At 33.9% G+C, this 14508-nt stretch overlaps 1 protein-coding gene across 4 annotated transcripts in view; it reads left to right on the forward strand.

The window, feature by feature from the left end:
• Positions 1-14508, forward strand: part of SOX5 (SRY-box transcription factor 5) — a 1266595-nt gene that overhangs the window by 226118 nt on the left and 1025969 nt on the right. The window contains exon 1 of one of the 4 annotated variants that reach the window (XM_078155090.1): positions 13966-14332. The exons of the other annotated variants lie outside the window; for them this stretch is intronic. The gene's annotated coding sequence lies outside the window, so the exon portion shown is untranslated. Of the gene's footprint in view, positions 1-13965; positions 14333-14508 lie in introns of those variants that run through there. 4 annotated transcript variants of the gene reach the window in all.

Below are 14508 nucleotides of genomic sequence, written 5' to 3' on the forward strand. Positions count from 1 at the left end.
ATTTTACCAATTAATGCCAATAAAATATAGTTACCTTGGAGAACATATATTTTAAAATTTGTTTGAAAAATCCACAAGAACCTATATTTTATTTTTAAGCTCAGTGGTTTCTTAGGCTTTGTATCATTTTAATATATTTTGGAATTTTGTTGAGTTTTAGATTATGATGTATCTTCTTTATGGACACTAAGAGACTGTGACTAATATTGGCATTAAAGTTCAGTTGCTTTGAAGTCATCAGATTCCTTTGAGCAACAACTTCTTTGTGTCTAGTTGCAATATTAATTGTTATTGAGCTAGGAAGTGGCTAGGTGACATGCTTCTAATGATGGGTAGTCAAGATGAGAGAAGCCAAGATTCTCAGTTACCATCTGGCTATACCACTCAATTCAACCCTACAGCTAGTTTCCTAAGATATTTCACTCAGGGAAAGTTGTTTAATTTATCGATAAATTTTTTACTATATATAACCCCATAAATGCTAGATTAGTGTATATTTGGAATCATAAAAAACATGTTATTGCTGCTGGAGCACATTTTCATTAAATATTTTCTAATTACATGTAAAAAATTTTTTGAGTTCCAAATTCTATCCCTGCTTCCTATCTCTCCCCCTCCTTAAGAAGGCAAGCAATTTAATATCAGTTATACATATGAAGTTATGAAAAATATACTTCCATATTAGCCATATTGAAAACCAAAATATCAAACAAGGAAAATTAAGAAAGTTTAAAAGATATGCTTCAATCTGCATTAAGTTCATCAGTTTTTTTTTCCTCTGGAGGTGAATAACATATTTCATCATGGGTCCTGTGGAATCAACTTGGTTCATTGTATTCAACAGGGTAGCTAAGACTTTCACAGTTGATCATCCATGCTGACAGTGTGTACATTGTTTTCCTGGTTCTGTTCACTTCACTTTGCATGAGTTCATGTTAATTCTTCCAAGGTTTTTCTGATATCATCCTGCTTGTCATTTTTTATAGCACATTAACATTCCATCACAATCACAGACCGAGGTCTGTGACTTAGTAGTGTTATTACTGGGGCAAAGGGTTTACAAGATAAGGTCAAAATGGATAGATAATTTAGATATAAAGGTGATATCCTAAGTAAGTTTTGGGAGCATGGAAAATTGTACCTATCAGATCTATGGACAATGGAAGAAGTTATGACTAAACAAGAAAGAGAGGAGATTACAGGAAAAAAATAAAAAGTTTTGATTACACGAAATTAAAAAGCTTTTGCACAACAAAACTAATAAAGCCAAAATTAGAAAGAGAGCAGGAAGCTGGGACAACTTTTTTTGGTAATCAGTTCCTCTGATAAAGGTCTTATTTCTCAAATATATGGGGAACTGAGTCAAATTTATTTTTTAAAAAAAGAGCCATTCCCCAGTTGATAAATCATTAATGCATATAAACAGGTAGCTTTCAATAGAATTAAGTTATCAATGGTCATATGGAAAAATGGTCTAAATCACTACTGATTAGAGAAATGCAAATTAAAACAACTTTGAGATACCATCACCACTATCAGATTGGCTAAAACGACAGAGAAGGAAAATGAAAAATGCTGGTGGGGATGTGAAAAAATTGGGACAGTAATGAATTGTTAATGGAGTTGTGAACCAGTCTAACCATTCTGGAGAGCAATTTGGAACTATGGCCAAAGGACAAATAAACTGTGTATACCCTTTGACTCAGCAATTCCACTACTAGATCTGCTTCCCAAAGAGATCAAAGAAAAGGGGAAAGAACCTAAATATTTATAGCAGATATTTTTGTGCTGACAAAGAATTGGAAGTTAGGGGATGCCCATCAATTGGGGAATGGCTGAAAAAGTTGTGATATATGATTGTGATGAAATACTATTGTGCTATAAGAAATGAGTAGTAGGATCTTAAATTGCTTATCTTCTCAAAAAGGGATTGGGGTGGGAGGGAAAGAGAGAATTTGAAACTCAAAAGTTTAAAAATACTTGTTAATTTTTTACATGTAATTGGAAAGTATTTTACAAAATAAATTAAAAAATAACTAAATAAGAAAATAAGTTTTCTTTGCATCTCTGCACTTTTCATCAGGAATGCTTGAAAATTCTCTATTTCATTAAATGCCCATTTCCCCCCAAAGGATTATACTCAGTTTTGCTGGATAGGTGCTTCTTTCTTTTTTTAAATATTTATTTATTTATTTAGCTAGGCAATGGGGTTAAGTGACTTGCCCAAGGTCACACAGCTAGTAAGTGTTATGTGTCTGAGACCAGATTTGAACTTAGGTCCTCCTGACTCCAAGTCTGGAGCCCTATCCACTGTGACACCTAGCTGCCCCAGAGAGTTGATTCTTGATTCTCAGATCCTTTGCCTTCTGGAATATCATATCCCATATCATATCACTCTGCTCCTTTAACATGGTAGCTGCTAAATCTTATGTGATCCTGACTATAGTTTCATGGTATTTGAATATTTTCATCCTGGTTGCTTGATATATTTTCTCTTTCACTTGAGAGCTCTGGAATTTGGCCATAATATTTGTGTGAGTTTTCATTTTGGGGTCTCTTTCAGGAGGTGATTGGTGAATTCTTTCAATTTTTATTTTACTTTCTGGTTCTAGAATATCAGGGGAGTTTTCCTTGGAAATTTCTTGAAACATTATATCTAGGCTCTTTCTTTGATTGTGGCTTTCAAAGAGTCTAATAATTCTTTTTTTTAATGGAGAAAAATATTTTAATCTTAAAGAATGTAAGATTTAAATAAAAATATATAATTTCATTTAAAAACTTCAACAATAAGATTTTATAAAAATTCTTTTTTATTTAATTTATTTACTATTTCACCATTTTTATTTTTTTTTCTTTCTCGTGGTTTTTCCCTTTTGTTCTGATTCTGTTTTCACAACATGACTAATGTGGAAACATATAATATGATTGTACATGTATAGCCTATACCAGATTGCTTGCTGTCTTGGGAGGAGGGTGGGGAGGAAGGGAGAAAAAAATCAGAACTCAAAATCTTTTAAAAATGAATGCTGAAAACTATATTTACATTTAATTGTAAAAAAAATACTATTAAGTGTGTGTGGGGGGGGGAGATTCAAATCAACTAAAAGTTTATAATGCTCAGACCAAGAAGATAGCATTCAGACCATGCATTAGATTAAAACAGGTAGGGCCCAGTGAAAGATCCAAGGCCTGAGTCTCTTGAAATTCTTTTTTTTTAAATTTTATTTATTAATTTATGTATTTTAGTTTTCAACATTCACTTCCACAAGATTTTGAGTTCAAATTTTCTCCCTATCTCATCCCTCACTTCACCCCAAGACTGCCACCCAGAACCGTGACCCAGATCCAAGCACAGGCAAAGCAAGAGATTCCTGCCTCAGCACCAGCAAAGAGATCCCTGCAATCCCCCTCTGATTAGCCACTTGATTCCCCCTCAGTCTGTGGGCCATGAACTCCAAAAGCAGTCAAGGGGGTGCTGTTCTGGGACTGGGGCTGGGACCAAGCTTCATTCTCAACGCAGTCACAGTTCTTTCCTACGGACCTTCTAAGTTGTCTTAGGCATTTGTGGATTGAGATGTCTGGAAACTGCCACAGCTGCATGTAATTCAGTCCTCTGAGGCCTGCTCCAGATTTTCTGATGCCTGGTCTTTGCCTGTGCACCCATGCTGAGCTGTGTTCCTCTCCCAGTCCAGCACAATAGACCTTTCCAATCAACCATCCAGGTTGTCTTGGGCTGGAAATTTGTTTCACTCTGTCTTTTTGTGGGTCCTGCTGCTCTAGAATTTGTTTAGAGCTATTTTTAAAAGGTATTTGGAGGGGTGTGGGAGAGAACTCTAGCAAGTCACTGCTTTTACTCTGCCATCTTGGCTCCACCCCCAAGTCCAATAATTCTTAAATAATCTTTCCTTGATGTGTTTTCAAGGCCAGTTGTTTTTCTGATAAGGTATTTCACATTTTCTTCTTTTTTCATTTTTTTCTATTTTATTTTTATTGTTTCTTGATGTCTCGTGGAATCATTAACTTCAGGCTTTTTCCCAGTGCTATTTTTTTCAGAACTATTTCTGGGTGTTTGCAAGTTTTTGGTGCTTCCAAGGTGGAGTGATCTGGGGAGAGGTCTGGTCTCTGCTCTCCTGGTCTGGACCCTGTTCCTTTCTCAGTAAGGGCCCTTGATCCCTTGGGATTTCAACAGATACTGTTCTTCCATGCCCCTGCTCCCTTAGGATGAGGAGGGGTACTGTTCCTCAGGGTCCTTGAATGCTTGGGACTGGCGGTGATACTGTTCCTGAGAGTTTCTGATCCCTTGGGACAAGAAACAATACTGTTCTTTGGGGTCAATGATCTCTTGTGACCCAAAGCAATATTTCCATCAGGCCTGGCCTCCCTTCTACTGAAAGTGCTTCTCTCCATCTTTGTACTGTGATCCAGAAGTTAGTATAGGTAATAGAGTTGTCATACAGATCTAGTCCTGCATCCAGTGCTAGCACAGGGGTACCCTATGATCTCTTTTGGCCAATTGCCACTTTCCCTTATCATCTCTGGCTTGAGAGTTTCTAAAGCTGCTACTGCTGCTACCCACTATGTGTTCCTACCAGTAGTGTTTCATCCATGCCAACCAAAGTCCAGCCTCCAGTTCTGTCATAGATCTCTCTGACCTCCTAATTGTCTTGGATTGGAAAAATGTCTCACCCTGACCTTTTGTTGTCTCTGTCACTCTAGAATTCTGTTTGAGGTGTTATTTTAAAGTTGTTTGGAGGGGAGTGTTGGGAGAGCTCAATTGAATGTTTTCTGTACTCCCACATATTGCTTTTACCCCTTGAACTCATCATTTTCATTTTCATTTCAATTGCCTGCCACAGTATCCTTTAGAAAAATCATAATTTAGTTTAATTTCATTTTAAAGATGGGATGTATACATTTCTAATAATTTATATAGTTTATTAATATTTATGTTATACAAATCATTGTTGGTACATTCAACTAAGAAGTAAACTTATTGAAAGATTTTGAGATTGATGAGGCTTCTTTGTAAAAATTGAAATAATGATTTTAAAATTTTCATTTTCTAAAATGATGCATTTTAATTTTATTTACTACTAATTTCATAACACAATGCTCTTTCTTCCTTATCTTGTAACAAAGATTAAAAAGGAAAGGGAAAATGTAGTTGAACAAAACCAATTTACAGATAAACTCTATATAACAGTATATGGTATATTCCATAAAAATAGTTTGTTGCCTCTTTAATGAAAGGAGGGAGATGAATTTTTTCAACTCTTCTCTGGTACTCAGATTGTTTTTTTTTTAATTTTACAGTATTTAGGTATTTTTTAAAAAACTTACTTATGTGATATTCTGTGTTTTGTCTTGCCTGTTTATGAATTATCTTCACAATCATAACTGTGAAAATTGAAAATTCCTTCTAGTAGTATTGTTTCTTCTGTGATTTGATATCAAAGTTGCCAACGTATAGACAATGTACTACTTTACATTGGAATGTATTGGTTTAAATTGCAGGTCTAAGCCTATTTTCTGCCAAATTGCTTTACAGATTTCCCAAGAGGTCTTGTAAAATAAGAAGTGCTTCTTCAAATAGTTTATGTTTTTAGATTCATTGAATACTGATTATTGAGTTTGGCTATTTCTCATTTTTACTTATGTAGTCTATTCCAGTGACCCCTTTTTTTCCTGTTTTAAAAAAATACCAAATAATGATTATTGAGTAATACATTACTGACATCTGGAAATGTCACTCTCCCTTCATTCATCCTTTGTAAAAAGTTGTTGCAGACTGCTGAACTTCTAGATATTTTCTCCCTTCAAACTTATTTTTTTTATTTTTAACTAGCACTATAAAGTAACCCTTGAGAATTTCATCAGTATAGCATGAAATCTATAAATTAATTTAGTAGGATGAATATTTTGTAATATTTGCATGACCCAGTTATGAACAATGAACAGCAATTATCTGTCATCCATTATTTCTTTAAATTGTTTTTATGTAATTATGTTTATATTTCTTGAGTGTATACAATTAAATTTACTACAAGATTGTTTTGTATTTTCTAATTATTTTGAATGGAATTTCTGTTATTTCCTATTGGCTTTATTATTGCTGTATTATGCTATCCTGCTTCATTATAGTCTTTCTTCTTTTACTAGTTTTACTTACACTATTGTCTTAATTTGTTTCTTTGCTGATGTTCTGGTTATTTCCTTTTAAAACAGACTTTTATTGATACATTTTGATTTTATATTGCTTAGATTTTCCCTTGTATCCCTGCCTTTTCCACATCCAGACAGCCATACTATTTATCCATGAATTTTACAAAAATAAAAATAAAAGAAAGCAAAGGAGGAAGAGAAAGGATTAGCAGACCAATGAGTGCATGGGGTGGGGAGAAGGACATTATGTACAGTGTTTTACACCTCAGGACATTTCAACTCCAAAGGAGTAGTATGAAGTGTTTTCTTATATTTTTGTTTGGGGTCAAGCTCATTTATATTTCCACAATATTTATTTTTGATTCTTGTAAGTTTTTTGTTGTTTCTGTTTACATTGTTGAAGTCAGCATATATATTTCTTTCCTGAATCAGCTTATTTCATTTTGCATCAGTTCATTTAAGCCTTTTATACTTCTCTATATTTAACATTCCTCTTGTTCATTATTTCTTATTGAAGGATATTCCATTATGTTTACGTATCACAATTTGTTTAATCATTTCTCAAATGATGTACGTCTACTTTGTTTCCAGTAATTTACTACCACAGGAATGTTGCTATAAATATTTTTGCATCTATGGAATCTATCTTTTTTTCCTCCGAAGTCTTGGGGTAAAAGCTAGCAGTGAAATCTCAGTGTCAAAGAATTTTAGTCACTTTATTTGCAAATTCCAAATTACTTTTCAGAATGGTTATACTAACTCAGAGGTCCACCAACAGGATTGATTGCACCCTTTATTTGTTTTTGTGAAGCTGATTTTTTTAAGAACAAGTGTAGACTAAGAAATCCTAGGAAGGCATAAGAGTGAGAAGTAACATAGTTTAAAAATTTCCCCTCACTATGAAAAATAAATAGCAACCACAAATGCTGCAAAAAAAAGTAGCAAAATGACTGGAAGAGGAACATTGAAAACACTCACTACAAGATAATTCTTATAGAAAAAGAGTTGTTCCCTTATTTCATTCCTGTCTTTTATTTGTAATTCAATATTTCATTTACCCCCAATTAAATGTAAAAATAATTTTAACATTCTTCTTTTTTTCAAATTTTGAGTTCCAAATTCTCTCTCTCCCTACCTCACTGCCTCCCCACATTAAGAAGGCAAGGATTTTGACATGGGTTATATATACGCAGTCATGCAAAAAAATATTTCCATGTAAGTCATGCTGTGAAAGAAAAAAAACAGACGAAAAAACCAAGAAAAATTTTTAAAAGTAAAGAAAAAGTATGCTTTAATCTGCATTCAGACTCTACCAATTCTTTCTCTGGAGATGAACAATACCTTTCATCATCATAAGTCCTCCAGAATTGTCTTGGATCATGGTATTGCTGAGAATAGCTAAGTTGTTCACAGTTGATCTTCATACAATATTGCTGTTATTATGTACAATGTTCTCCTGGTTCTGCTCATTTCACTTAGCATCAGTTCATATAAGTCTTTCCAGTTTTTCTGAGAGCCTCCTGCTCATTTCTTATAGCATAATAATATTCCATCACAATCATATGCAATTTATTTAGCCATTCCCCAATTAATCAACTTCTAGTTATTTGCCACCACAAAAAGGAACTTCCATAAATATTTTTGTATATGTAGGTCCTTTTCATTTTTGTTTTTGTTCTTTGTTTTCTTGGTATACAGACCTAGTAGTGCTACAGCTTGATCAAAGGATATGCATTGTTTTATAGCCCTTTGGGCATAGCTCCAAATTGCTCTCCAGAATGTTTGAATCAGTATACAATTTCATCAACAATGCATTAGTGTTTTAATTTTCTCACATCCTCTTCAACATTTGTCATTTTCCTTTTCCATCATATTAGCCAATCTGACAGATATGAGGTGGTAGCTGAGAGTCGTTTTAATTTGCATTTCTCTAATCAATAGTGATTTAGAGCATTTTTTCATATGACTATAGATACTTTTGATTAATTCATCTGAAAACTGCCTGTTCATATTCTTTGACCATTTATCAATTGGGGAATGGCTCTTATTTTTTATAAATTTGACTCAGTTCTCTCTATGTTGGAGAAATAAGGCCTTTATCAGAGAAACTTGCTTCAATTTTTTTCTCATTTACTATTGCTAACTCTATTCCTCTCCATCCTGTCCTCTCTATTTATTCTATTCTATGTCTCCTTTCACTCTGTCCCTCTTCAAAAGTGTTTTGCTTCTGACTTTTGCTTCCCCCAATATACCTTTCCCTCTATTAGCTCCCCACCACTTATCCCCTCCCCTCCTACTTCTCTGTATGGCAAGATAGATTTCTATACCCCACTAAATGTGTATAGTATTCCCTCTATGAGCCAATTCTGATGAAAGTAAGGTTCACTCACCCCTTGTCATTTCCTCCCTCTTCTCCTCCATTGTAAAAGCTTTTTCCTGCCTCTTTTATGTGAGATAATTTACCTCATGCTACCCCTCCCTTTCCCTTTCTCTCAATACATTCCTGTCTTGTTCATTAATTTTATTTTTTTTAAGTATCACCCCCTTCATATTCAACTCACTCCTGTGCATATGTGTCCATATATACTCCTTCTAACTGCCCTAATAATAAGAAAGTTCTTATGAGTTATAAGTATCATCTTCCCATATAGGCATGTAAATGTTTTACCTTGTTAAGTTCCTTATTATTTCCTTTTACTGTTTACCTTTTTGTGCTTCTCTTGAGTTTTGTACTTAAAAGTTAAATTTTCTATTCAGCTGTAATCTTTTCATCAAGAATGCTTGAAAGTCCTCTATTTCATTGAATATCAATTTTTCTGCTTAAATGTTATGTACTTAGTTTTGCTGGGTAAGTCATTGTTGGCTGTAATCCTAGCTCCTTTGCCTCTGGAATATCATATTCCAAGCCCTCTGATCTTTTAATATAGAAAGTATTAAATCTTGTGTTATCCTGACTGTGGCTCCAAGATATTTGAATTGTTTCTTTCTGGCTCCTTGTAATATTTCCTCCTTGACCCGGGAGTTCTGGGATTTGGCTAAATATTCCTGGAAGTTTTCATTTTGGGATCTCTTTCAAGAGGGTTATGGGTGGATTATTTCAATTTTTATTTTACCCTCTGGTTCCATAATATCAGGGAAGTTTTCCTTGGTAATTTCTTTAAAGATGATGTCTAGGCTCTTTTTTTGATTATGGGAGAGGTATGTTCACTACTCTCCTGTTTTATTCTCTGTTCTGTGAGTGATTACAACTACTCATTTCTCTATTCCCCTGTGGCCACAAGCTCTGGTGTGCTAGTGGCCTCCTTGCCCTGGAACTGACACCTAGCTCTGCAACCAGATCCAAATATTGACAATGCAAAGGAGTCCTGCCCCTGGTACCAGCAAAGGAATCCCTATGTTCTCCTTCTGACCAGTTGTCTGAGCCCCTTACTATCTGTGTGCTGAGAGGTCTGGAAACTGCCACTGGTGTCACTGATTCTGTCACTCCCAAGACCTACTGCTGGTTTGCTGGGGTGCTGCCTTCACTGGACTGAGCTCCACTCTCACTCAATGCAACAGATCTTTTCTGCTGACTTTCCAAGCTGTCTTGGGCTGGAAAATTGTTTCATTCCATCCTTTTGTAAGTTCTGCCTCTCTAGAATTTGTTTTGAGTGATCATTTAAAGGCATTTGGAGAGGTTTCGGGAAGAGGTCAGGTGACTCCCTGCCTTTTCTCCACCCTCTTGGCTCTTCCTTCAGTGCCTGTCTTTCAAAAATTCCTTCAACATTAGCTATTCTCGTCTTTTTTCATCTTTGTCAATTTGCTAACTATTAGATGAACTCTTAGGATGTTTTTGATTTGTATTTCTCTTATTAGTGATATAGAAAATTCTTTCATAGCTATTTCTTAATACTTTGTGATTCTTCTCTCAAGACCTATTTGTTTATATCTTTTTACTATTTGTCTATTCAGGAATCTTTCAGTCTCATATGTTTCTGTAAGCTGTTTATATATTTTGGATACCAAATCCTTAGTAGAGATATTTGATACAAAGAATTTTGCCAGTCATCCAATTACCTTCTTATCTTAGATACAACAATCTTATTTGTGCAAAATCTTTTCAATTTCAATTAATGAAAATTATCTGTTTTTTCCCTTGTAATTGCCTCTATTCATTTAGTTAAGAATTTTTTTTTAACTGACCAAAGCTGTGAAAAAATTTACTTGTCTTCTAATTTTTTATGATAGGTTCTTTAATATTCAGAATATATAGCCATGTTGAACTTATTGTGGAATATGGTGTAAGATGTTGATTTGAGCCTAATTTCTGCCAAACTCTTTTCAGTTTTTTCCTGAGCTCTTATCAATGAGATATTCTCAGCTGTTTTCTAAGTAAAATATGTTATCTGCAAATAGTGATAAATTTATCTCCTCTTTGCCAGTGTTTATGCTTTTAAATTCTTGTCTTGTTTGCTGAAATTGCTATCATTTCTAGAACTATATCAAATGATAGTGGGAATAAGAGAACAATTGTTTTTCTGTAAGGATTGTATTGTGGTGAATAGTTTCAACGTTCCTCTTCCAGTTATTTCTTGCTTTTTTTTTTGCAGCATGTGGGAGCTCTATTGTTGTTTTTAATTTTTTTTGTAATGAAAGGAGATCTTTGTCCTACATTACTTCTCACTTCTGTGTTTTCTAGAATTTCCTGGTGTATACAGTACTTGTTTTGAAATACAAATGGAGGAGGCAGTGTAAGGCAACATTTTCACTGAAAATGATTCAGGCATTTTTCTCAAATAAAGACATACTATGAGTCAACAGTGTGATATAATGACCATTGAACACAAATGTGACCAAGGCTACATTTGGGAGAGGTGTATTGTCCAGAATTAGGTAGGTGTTAGCTGGGTAGAACTCTGCCTCAGTCAGACATCTTGTGGAGACTTGCATTCCCTTTCAGGAAGTGCAATGAGAAGAGGGATCGAGCAGGATGGTGAAGGAACTCAAGAGCAGTATAGTACTCTTAGTGCTCTACCACATTATCTGTATGAATCTGGGGAAATCATTTAACCTTTCTGTGGCTTCAGTTTCTGCCCTTCTAAAATGAAGAGTTTTAAACTGTATAATTTTTAGGACACTTCCAGGCTTATCTCCATTGCTTTATGAATATTCAGTTGGAAATCAATGTAATGTCATATGAATTTTGAGTAATAAATACCAGGAAATCTTCATTTTTGTGAAGTATTCATCAAATAAAAAGAGTGTGTTGATTTAAGGGAAAATGTCTAAATTTTTTTTCTCCAACTTGAGTTAAAGCAAACCAAATAATGAATTTTGGGTCATAGGAGAGATGAAGTGTTTTCTTTTGTACTCCTTTGTGACAACTAAAAGTAAAGGCACCAAAATACTAAAAACAAAGTTTATCTTTGTGGGTCTGATAATGTAAAAAGAAGTAAATGTTTGATTAAGACTTTGGATAGAATTGTATAGGTGAGAATTTTAGATAAGATTTATGCTTATACAAAAGCAAATTTTTGAAAAATTCCCCAGTGTTAAATTTAGATGCTTTAGCAAATAGAGGATTGGTTTAATTTATATTTCTAAACATGCAGAACTTTGCCAAATGTAGAATGAGCTGTGGTGTTGCAAAGAAAAATCATGCATTTTTAACCTCCCTCTCTAAGAGCTTTGTTAGTATACATCATTGCCTGAGTGTGTGTGTGTGTGTGTGTGTGTGTGTGTGTGTGTGTGTGTACTTTATCTTAAAGGTAAAACATCTTCTCTTTCAATGTCATGAGATTAAAATATGTCATCAACAAATCACTTAGTGCCTTTTTATATCTTTTGTTGCCTAAAAAAAAGATAAAAGGATATTTTTATTGATAAACATATTTAAGTTCTTTTATATTCCCTGAACTTTAGGAACATATTTCTACTTCATAGAAAGCTTATATTTTCCAGAGGTGTTCCATAGGTATTCTAAATCATACCATGGACACCTGTACCCATTTATGGGTATGTTGTCCAGCTCAGATGAATTAGAGAATAAGTTGGACTATTGTGTGAATGTCTGTGTTTCCTTTCAAAAATCCTCATTAATCTCATCATACAGAATCTAGTGGGAAAGTTGTGTTTTCCTGTTAACACTGTTTAATGTAAATGATTTATGATCACTCTATATGTATACACAATAGACATTTTATATATTATATTGTTCTTAGAGTAACATGATATATAAATGTTATTGCTATAAATTCTGTACTTGGTTATACACATATTATATCATGTATCTAGTTGAAGTATAGAGGTTTACTGTTCTTTGGCTATTTCTACTCAGCTGGTAACTTAGGTAAGCAGAGTTAATATATGTACAGAAGTACTCAAACCATGTGCAACTAGAGGACATAATGGCAACTATCCAAAACTGCTTTTTGGCAATGTTCCAAGGTTATGATAGCCAAAAAGAAAGATGAAAAAGTCAAGTATTTTCCTCAAAAATACATCAGAGATATCTTATTTTTACAATGAAATTGAGTTCTAGGTTAGTGATGGGAAAATAAAGCTAGAAGGAATGATATATTAAATAAAAATTTGATAGAACTTGTTTAGGACATTTTATTTCTTAGGTAAATTGAGATTTCATTCAGGATGCAGACTATAAAGTAATAGTGATTTACCTGTAAATGTACTGAACATTATTAAAAATGTACTGTGTGGATTTAAAAAAAATAAGTAACAGAAGTAAAATTATAGTATGTTTCCTGCATATGTTCATCACAGTTCATGACTAGTTTTGAGATTCAGGAGTCAGGAGTCATTTCATACTTTGTGGCTTCTTCATGTTAATGATTACTCTGACTAGTAATAGTTGTATTTTCTATTAGTAGCATCTTAGATAGAAAATATGCCTTTCTTCCTAGGAGAAAAGGGGGACACAAAGAACTTTAAAATCTTTTTAAATTTACCTTTTAGACATGAAAATGAAACTTGCTAAATGTAAAATACAACATTAGTCTTAGGGGAGAGGACTGCTGTTGTCATCATTGACTAATACAATCATATTGGGCTTTTTCTGATGTTATATATACTCATCCAATTCTAAAGCCCTGAAATAAATCTTAGTTTAATGATTAGTTGTGGTCTATCAGGATTCTATTATATTTACACTGTTCATATTCAGATAATAATTTTCTAGTCAGTTGCATTGACATAGTTTTTCATTTACTTCTCACCTCACTCTCCACCCCATATTAAGCACTGATTTCTGTACAATCACTTTGATTGGCCACAGTCAAGACAAATCAGCTGTTAAAGAGCCTTCTATGACCAGATCGGCCATTTAAAAATTCTAGTGGTGTCTATTATATAAACACAGGCTAAATTTAAGCAGTTCTGAACGTGTAAAGATTGGAGGCCCAAATCTACTACATTTCTATAGACTTGCAATGGTGTACATTTCCGTTTTTTTCTGTACCAAAAAGAAAATAATACTGATGTTCTAGTGGATTATTTTCATGATTAAAATGAAACCACAAATTTTATTTTAAAGTTTTATTCCTCACAAGTGTGTGAAAGTATTTCCTAGTATATGCATGGGGAAAAATCTGTATCTCACCTTCATATCTATATTTGTATTAAGGCAGGCATAACATTACATTCAAAACCAACCTATTTGCCTAGCTAGCTACTTCCCCACCCACACTTAAAGACCCTACAGGAAATGGGGCAACAAAGAAAAGTAGAAAAAAAGCCAATGAGAGTTTTCAGGTTGATTAAGAAGCTCACAGTAGAAGTTTACATATTGTGAAATTGTGATCATCCGCATTCCTGGTCATTTCCTGTGGTGACAGAGACAGCTTGTGGGTCTTTTGGGAGTAGATGAAGGTCCTTTCTTGCCATGTTGCTTTGCAATCAGATAAGAATAGAAGGATAAAGAAGAGTATAGTCATGGAACAGAATGCCAGAGAAGTGATCATGGCTATTAGGTCAAAATAGGTGAAACAACAATGAGAGGGTTGTGTGGGTGTGTTGACTTATGCTTTTAAAATAGGTCAGTAGAAAAAGCACTTTAACTTGGAACAGAGTGACAGTCTTGCTCTGATACTTTACATTCTCTCTGAAACTAAGTTTTCATTTTTATAAAACGAGGATAAGAATGTTTATACTACCTACCTGAAATGGACGCTATAAGGTAAGTCTTTTATGAACTGTTATATGCTATATGATGTGAGACATTATTACATGTGTCCTCACAAAACCATAGTTAGCCTTCAAAATGCAATGTATTAACTCAATGTCATAAATATAAATGTACAGCTTATGAATTAAAATGATAAGAAAATGCCTTAATTTTAACTTTCAGAACAA

The sequence above is a fragment of the Phascolarctos cinereus genome, unplaced genomic scaffold (assembly GCF_003287225.1).
Source record: "Phascolarctos cinereus isolate Bilbo 61053 unplaced genomic scaffold, phaCin_HiC Scaffold_1;HRSCAF=81, whole genome shotgun sequence".
In the NCBI taxonomy this organism is placed as follows: Eukaryota; Metazoa; Chordata; class Mammalia; order Diprotodontia; family Phascolarctidae; genus Phascolarctos; species Phascolarctos cinereus.